The sequence below is a fragment of the Palaemon carinicauda genome, chromosome 24 (assembly GCF_036898095.1).
Source record: "Palaemon carinicauda isolate YSFRI2023 chromosome 24, ASM3689809v2, whole genome shotgun sequence".
NCBI lineage: Eukaryota > Metazoa > Arthropoda > Malacostraca > Decapoda > Palaemonidae > Palaemon > Palaemon carinicauda.
Genome location: NC_090748.1, coordinates 6253583 through 6262793, shown reverse-complemented (window position 1 = coordinate 6262793; position 9211 = coordinate 6253583). Strand labels below are relative to the sequence as shown.

Here is a 9211-nt window from a genome sequence, read left to right as displayed (position 1 = left end):
TATATACATATATATATATATATATATATACATATATATATATATATATATATATATATATATATATATATATATATATATATATATATATATATATATATATATATATACACGGAACAAACGAAACCGCAAATATTGATAAAAAAATATCATAATCTACGTATGACAATCGTATTTCAGAATGAATGTCTTGATAAAGCAGACTACGTAATTCAAGGAGAGAGAGAGAGAGAGAGAGAGAGAGAGAGAGAGAGAGAGAGAGAGAGAGAGAGAGAGAGAGAGAGACTCTACGCGCCTGTCTGCCCGCTTTAGACCGAGTTTTGAGTGGCGCGGGAAAAAGCTGCTCATTCAGTCCACTCTCTCTCCCACTCTCACTCATCTCCTGGGAGTGGAGGGAGTAACATTGCCGGGAGAGGGTATCGATAACTCTCCAATTCCCCTCCTTCCCTCTCCACTGTGTAACCTATCCTCAGTGTATCTTAGTTAAGGTGAAGGGAAATCAAAAAAAAGAATAAATATTATTAGTGGTCATATAGCCTTTGAAAATATCGATAGTGTATTCTAAAGTATTTAAAAGACGTTAGAAAAGTTTTCGTGAGAAAGTATTGAAGTCTTGATTTAGTTTTTCATGTGGTTTTTCCAAATAGTGATTGGAGGAAAATTCTTAACGCAAGAAACAAATACGATAAACTGAAGAGAAGCCAAAAAAAAAAAGGTAAGTAATAAGATAGACTAAAAATAAGTTAACAAAAAGATCGTGTGAAATCAGATAGTTATATCTTTCATCATAATCTCCTCCTACGCCTATTGACGCAAAGGGCCTCGGTTAGATTTCGCCTTGTCTCTATCATGAGCTTTTAATTCAATACTTCTCCATTCATCATCATCTACTTCGCGCTTCACAGTCCTCAGCCATGTAGGCCTGAGACGTCTAACTCTTCTAGTCCCTTGTGGAGCCCTGCTGGACGTTTGGTGAACTAAACTAAATAAACCATTCGGCTATTTTTTTTCCTATTGGAGCCCTTGGGCTTATAGCATCTTGCTTTTCCAACTAGGGTTGTAGCTTAGCTAATAATAATAACAATAATAATAATCATCATCCTACGCCTATTGACGCAAAGGGCCTCGGTTAGATTTCGCCTTGTTGTCTCTATCATGAGCTTTTAATACTTCTCCATTCATCATCATCTCCTACTTCGCGTTTCATAGTCCTCAGCCATGTAGGCCTGGGTCTTCATATACATAAATTTACATGTGCATATTGACCTCAAGAGAAGGGGACATTTCCTTACATTAAATTGTATTAAATTCTTCAATAGGTATTACTCTCCCTAAAGCTATATTATTCAACTACTCTAATTCTAATACTCAGGCCTTCCCCATCATGAGGCTCAATACTACACAGTATTCTAGAAGTTCTATTCTAGCTGTGATCTTCCTAATCGTGTAGTTGAATCGGTAGAACTTCATAATTTTAAACTTGCAGAAAATATTTTTATGTTGATCAGGCTGACATGAGTCATTTTATAGTTTATATATGAAATGTCTGTTTTGATGTTAATGATTTTAAAAAATTTTATTCTAATTTTCCCTTATTTCTCATATTATTTATTTCCTAACTGGGCTATTTTTCCTTGTTGGAGCCCTTGGGCTTATAGCATCCTGCATTTCCCAACTACGATTGTAACTTAGCTAATAATAATAATAATAATAATAATAATAATAATAATAATAATAACATTTACTAAGCAACCGCTAGTTTAATGAGCTATATTCATATAATCTCCCTAACAAATTTAGGGTCATTAATTCGGTTAATGGGTTCACAATCGTTCAATAGTGTTCATCTCCCTTAGAATACTGCTCATTAATACACAGGCCGTTAGCTATTCTCCTCAGCAGTGCCCATTTAGTATTGCTTATTATTATCATTATTATTATTATTATTATTATTATTAATAATAATAATAGAGGGGTTTTGTAAGAAAGGTAAAATTATTATTATTATTATTATTATTATTTTTGTTGTTGTTGTTGTTATTATTAATACTTACTTACTAAAATGCAACCCTAGTTGGAAAAGCAGGACGCTATAAGCACAAGGGCTCCAGCAGGGAAAATAGCCCACAGAGGAAAGGCAATAAGGATATATACTGTAAGAGAAGTTTAAGAATAATAACAACATTAAAATAAGTCTTTCATATATAAATTATAAAAACTTCAAAATAACAAGAGGACGAGAAATAAGATAGAATAGTATGCCCAATTGTACCCTCAAGAAAGAGAACTCGACGGAATTAATTAATTATTAATCATTAATTAATTATATGACACCAAAGAAATTTTTGAGATTTGGAGTATTAACTAGAAAAGTTGGAGAAAATTAAAGAGAGAGTTAGGAAAAATGGAAACCAGAAAGTTAATATGTATGATAGAAGACAGTTTGCTATTGATTAAAATATCCCTATTATAGTTAATTAATTAATTATCAATCATTAATTAATTATCTGACACCAAAATAATTTTTGAGAATTGGAGTATTAACTAGAAAAATTGGAGCAAATTAAAAAGAGAGTCAGGAAAAATGGAAACCAGAAAGTTAATATGTATGATAGAAGACAGTTAGCTATTGATTAAAATATCCCTATTGTAATTAATCAAATTAATAATGTTTAAATCAACTGGTGAAGCATTATACATAAATGTAAAGGATTTTGGAAGAGACTTGACTCATCTGCTTAAGCCAGTGTGTATTTAAGGAGGAATACTTGGAATCTGTTGACATGAACTGATCAATTATCCTATGTGGGATAAGAAAAAGGAAAAGAGTGAGATATCTGGAGGAACATTAGAAACATTTTGATAAGGTAAATTGATAAATCATGTGGATAAAATAAACAACAGTAAGTAGGGAAGAAAGAGAATGATTGAAGTGTTAGGAGGGATGAGAGGAAAACTTGCAGATTACAGGAAATAATACAGTGCATTTAATGTAATACTGTAATGCTTAAAGGGTTTGTTGTGGACTAATAGGCCATTTGTGAAGGTTTACGTAATGGTTAATGCACAGATTCAGAAATTAAAGTATAATAAGGATTATTATGCCGTTTTTTCTATGAATACCCTAGTATCTCTCTCTCTCTCTCTCTCTCTCTCTCTCTCTCTCTCTCTCTCTCTCTCTCTCTCTCTCTCTCTCTCTCTATATATATATATATATATATATTATATATATATATATATATATATATGTATGTATGTATATATGTGTATATATACATATATGTGTATATATATACATTTATATGTATGTGTATATATACATATATATACATTTATATATATGTGTATATATATACATATATATATATATACATTTATACATGTATATATATATATATATATATATATATATATATATATATATATATATAAACATCAAATAGAGTTACCTCCGACACATTTGCAATTAATTCCAAGTACATAAACCATATCTCAGGTTTATACCCCTCATCCTCTGGAATTAACGTTTTTGTTCCACATTTTCTTTGTTCCATAATTTTATTCATGTACTACGGTACCCCTTACAGTGCGACTTGGGTGGCACACGGTAGGTAAGCGTAGTCAAGTTTCTTTGCAGCTTCCCTTCGACCTTAGCAGCATTAAATACAACCTTTCACGATCTCGTCCCAGCTTTTTGAATCACATTCTAAAACTAAATGTAGAACACACTCATCATTTTCACAAGATACTGATAGTATTTATTTAGTCATAAATGACATCTTAAGGGTTAGTTCCATAGCGTCTATAGACTCTATACCATGGTCTTCTACTGTCTTGGATTAGAGTTCTCTCGCTTGAGGGTACACTCGGGCACACTATTCTATCTCATTTCTCTTCCTCTTCTTTTAATTTTTTTTATAGTTTATATACTGTTCTTAAAATATCTTATTTTTCCTTTTTTTTTCTTTCTTCACTGGGCTATTTTCCCTGTCGGAGCCCCTGGGCTTATAGCATCCTGCTTTTCCAACTAAGGTTGTAGCTTAGCAATAAATAATAATAATAATAATAATAACAATAATAAGGTATTTCTACACACATTTTGCATACGGTTATCATTACACGCCTTGAATTGGAGAAGAATATAAAAGATGAACCCTTTTCCCTTCCTAGATGGGTCTCGACAGCAGATGGGTAAATTAATGCTTATTTCTTATCTAGATTCAAGGGATTTCTATATCTGTCTTTTACGAGTCTATAATTACAAATTCTAATAACATCTCCATACTACTTTCTGTGTTCCTCCCCTGCTTTCTTCCAACATTTATGAATTGTCTGATATGATCTAAGGTATGTCTCAATGAATATTATACTATGTACAGTATTCCCATTTCTTTGTGCGTGCAATTAGTTTTCAAACTAGGCATATGTCATAAAAATGGCCATGGGTCTTGGTAACATTTTTTTAGCTACCATTTTCTTACAGAGGAGGGGACAGACGAAAACCATTACATATTTTGTAGAAGGGGAAATGGTTGAAAGCTTTTGAAGAAAAAAAATAAAAAATAACTGCTAGGATAATTAGGATTTAAGGCTCAGAAAAAAATCGTGCCTGTACAGGTGAGATAACTATGAGCTATGTTGTATTTACATACATACATACGGTACATATTAGTCCACCTGGCAAGACTAGCTTAAGTCAACTGTGGAGGTCCTGTAGAGAGTAGGGTTCCCCCAGCTGTACAGGACCGGATAAGCAGCCCTTAGGGTAAAATAAGTATTATTATTATTATTATTATTATTATTATTATTATTAGCTAAGCTACAACCCTAGTTGAAAAAGAAAGATTCTATAAGCCCAACGGTTCCAACAGGGTAAAATAGCCCAGTGAGGAAAGGAAATAAGAAAATACATAAACGATATAAGAAGTAATGAAAATTAAAATAAAATATTTCAAAAACATTAACAACATTAAAAGATATTTCGTAGATAAACTATAAAAGGACTTATGTCAGCCTGTTCACCATAAAAACATTTGCTGCGAGTTTGAACTTTTGAAGTTCCACTGATTCAACTACCCGATTGGGTAGATCAATAGCAACCCATTGGATGAGCAAACTACCAAGCGGTATTATTGCATTTGCAATGGGCATTCCAGATGGCAATAAACTCTCTCTCAATGTGTCAATCCGGGAGGTCTAAATCCAGCCATCCATAACCACAGTCATAAAAGCACATAAGTAGATCATCATGCATGAGAAATGACTGGACGCCCTTTACGACTCACTGTCATACCAGGAGTAAGTACTCCCATGACAGTTATATTGCTTTACAGTGCCATTTTAATTTTTATTGTGAATTAATAATTTGTATTCATCTCTTATGAAGGTTAAAAACTGTTAAAAAAATTGACATTAAAATCCTTTAAAAAAGTGTTTATGTGAAGTTATGAAGGCTGGAAAGCATCAAGTGAATATCATTTATTTCCTTTTGGTTTACAAGCCTTTTGGGTTACGAACTTGCTCAGGGAACGGATAAAAATTGGATTTATTCTAGTATTTTTGTTTTTACACCATTAGAACTCCTAATTTTTTATATTATATAATTTACTTTATATACATACATTAAAACACTCACTTCTTTATCAATTCAATCACATATTATTCTAACTTTGCTTTTCTTTGCTGTCTAAACATTCATTAGTTTTTTTTCTATCAATACTCTTTTCATACAACCTTCTAAGTTTAATAAGCAATACAATATCTGTACAATTCATTCAATTCACATTTTTCTTTATACAAAGAAACAATTATACCTCTCTGGAATTACTCTGGAACCTTTCACTCAAGATATAAAACATTAATATATACTCCGGATTATTTGCCCTTAGCATTTAACCTCTAATTGAGGGAGAGAGTAATAAATTATTCTAAGCACGGCTAAGTTGGATAGCCCCATGCAATGAAAAATAAATATACTTTTACAGATTGTATATAATTTATGTAGAGAAAGAACCATTGCAATGAGTTTCAAGGGTATCAAGAAAGGTTTAGGAATTATCATTCTCTAGTTCTGGCCCTCTAAATATGTGGCATTAACTAGCACTGCCTATCCCTACTTCTGTTTATTTTTCCCTGGAACATTACATGTCACTTTCACCATCATCATCATCATCTCCTACGCCTATTGACGCAAAGATCCTCGGTTACATTTCGCCAGTCGTCTCTATCTTGAGCTTTTAAATCAATACTTTTCTATTCATCATCTCCTACGTCACGTTTCATAGTACTCAACCATGTAGGCCTGGGTCTTCCAACTCTTCTAGTGCCGTGTGGAGCCCAATTGAAAGTTTGGTGAACTAATCTCTCTTGGGGAATGCAAAGAGCATGACGAAACCATCTCCATCTACCCCTCACAATATGGCACTCAAGTAATCTCTCTTATAGTTTCACTTCTAATCTTTGTCCTTTAATTTAACTTCCAATATTCTTCTGAGGGCTTTGTTTTCAAATCTACAAAATCTGTTGGATGTTGTTTCATTGTCATACCATAACTCATGTCCATATAGTAACACAGATGTCACTAACCTGATATATAGCCTGATTTTTGTATGAGATTTTAGGCGATTTCATTTCCAAATTTACTCAACCTAGCCATTGTCTAATTTGCTTTTTTCAATCTTTCATTCAACTCAAATTCTAAAGATCCGGTATTACAGATCATAGTTCCTAAATATTTATATAATTCCACCCCAATAATCCATTCTCCTTCAAATGGTATTTCATCTTACATAGCATATTCCATTTTCATCATGTGTGTCTTTCTTCTACTTATCTCAAGTCCAACCACACGTGATATTTCATGCATTCTGGAAAGCAAGCTTTGCAAGTCCTGTGGCGTTTTGCATTAAAGAATCCATGAGGAGGATAAACAACATAGGTGACAAAATCTCCGCGTAAAGTACTCCACTGTTCATTGGAAATTCATTTGATAGGAATCCATTAATATTAACTTTTCACTTGCTATATTCATGAACAGGCTTAATCAAATTTACATATTCAAGAGGAATTCCATAATTACGCAGGACTCTCCACAAAATTCGGCGGTGCACACTATCAAAGGCTTTTTCTTAGTCCACAAATGCCATCAAAAGTGGATTTCTATATTCTACACATTGCTGTACAACATGACTTAAAATGAAAATTTGGTCCGTACAACTTCTACCTTTTCTAGAACCTGCTTGTTCATCTCTCAGATTTTCATCAATCTTTCTCTCTTGTCTCTTTAGAATAAGCATACTATATATTTTCATGACAACTGACGTAAGTGTGATGCCTCTGTAATTATTGCAATTAGTCACATCTCACTTTCACAAGTTTTAAATTAGCTGGGAAAATTTACAGAATATGAAAACTCCAGGAAACGTGCTCGAATTTGTCTATATTGAATGTCTGAAGATCCCCTAGTTCTACCTTTGTAGGCATTTTCAAAATTCAAGATGGCGTCCGAATCCCGTCCAACCCTCCTCGGGAAAACTTGAAATCTTAAAAATTGTGTGACACCTTTAGAGTGACTATTTTTGGAATGAAAATCAATTTCTGGGGTTATTTATTTGATACAAATCTTTATTTGCAGTCACAAAGTCAACAGCTGATCATTTCCTAGTGTAATATATGCATTAACAAAAAAAAATATTAAAAAGTTTTCACTTTGACGCACATTAATATGAATGTACCATCTTGAATCAGCACTCACGCCGTTCTGACTCTATGAAATGGTTGACAACTACTGTTTAGAAAACACTTAAAAGCTTTAAAGGTTTTAAAGGTCACCTATCAAGCAGGACAATGCCCTAGAGACTGATCATAAATACATATGATCAGAGCCCAAGCTACCTCTCCACCCAAGCTAGGACTAAGAAGGGTAAGGCAATGGCTACTGATGACTCGGCAGATAGACCTATAAGCTCCCCCAAAGCCCCCTTCCTTAGCTCACAAGAATGGTAAGGTTGCAGCGACCAAAAGAAACTAACGAGTTTGAGCGGGACTCGAACCCCAGTCTGGCGACCACCAGTCAGGGACGTTACCACATCGGCAATATGAGGGAGTGTACCTCTCGGGGTAACCCACTCTGACCAGGATATGACTACTCTCTCTTCCCGTACCCAAGGGACGAAGAAAGACCGAGTAGTCATACATCTGGCAATACCGGCAAGCGTGACAGGAAAGAAATATTTATATATTCATACATATAGCCAGGAACGTTGCTCTTTTATTTTTTAAAGGTCGCTCATGAATGGCAGAGGCAAGGGACAGTGACATTACCCTATCAAGCAGGACAATGCCCTAGAGACTGACCAAATATACATACAATCAATGATCAAGCCCCTTCCCCACTCCAGCTGGGACCAAGGAGGGCCAGCCAAAGGCTGCTGAAGACTCCCCAGATAGACCCATAGGCTCCCCTAAACACTCCCATCCTTAGCTCACAAGGATGGAGAGGTTGCTGCGACCAAAGAAACTAAAGAGTTTGAGCAGGACTCGTACTCAAGTCTGGCGTTCACCAGTCAGGGACGTTACCACATCGGCCACCACAACCCTTTATTATATTGGGGAGGTATATACTCAATTAGGAATTAATTAGCTTTTAATCTATGTTCCTTAACTAGAATTTAAAACTATTTATGTCCAGAAATTGGTTAACTTTATAGCGCCAGTTTTTCTCGCAATAAACGAGAAAAAAATCAGCGACATAAAATGGCACTGAATCAAGGGATATAAGATTTCTAGGTCCAATGAGATGGAAGGCTTCAAAGATAAGCCATTTTTTTTAATGTCAAATAGCAAACATACTGCGAACTAATTCCGCGAAATGCAAAATTTAAATATTTTATTTCTGTGATGAAAATGATCAGACGAAAAACAAATTCTAATTGAAAATAATCAAAAGGAAAGATGACTGATGCTTATAAGCAGTTTTGATTTACAGATCACGTATTAATAACATTACAACTATTTATATTATCATTATTAATGTTTATGTAAAGAACTAGAAATCTCATTCCCGCATCTTCCCGTCGGAAATTCTAATTAAACATCCATTAATTTATTTTCACAGCAGATTAATTATTATGAGTTGTATAATCTATGAAAAAAATAATAATTAAGATATTCTAAATCAATACGGAAGAGTAAATATGCAATTAAAATTCAC

At 33.8% G+C, this 9211-nt stretch overlaps 1 protein-coding gene across 1 annotated transcript in view; it reads left to right on the top strand.

The window, feature by feature from the left end:
- Window positions 1-385: 385 nt before the first annotated feature.
- The window catches only part of glob1 (globin 1), a 496433-nt gene continuing 487607 nt past the window's right edge, over window positions 386-9211 (top strand). Inside the window, 1 exon segment of the mRNA XM_068347754.1 lies at window positions 386-474. The gene's annotated coding sequence lies outside the window, so the exon portion shown is untranslated.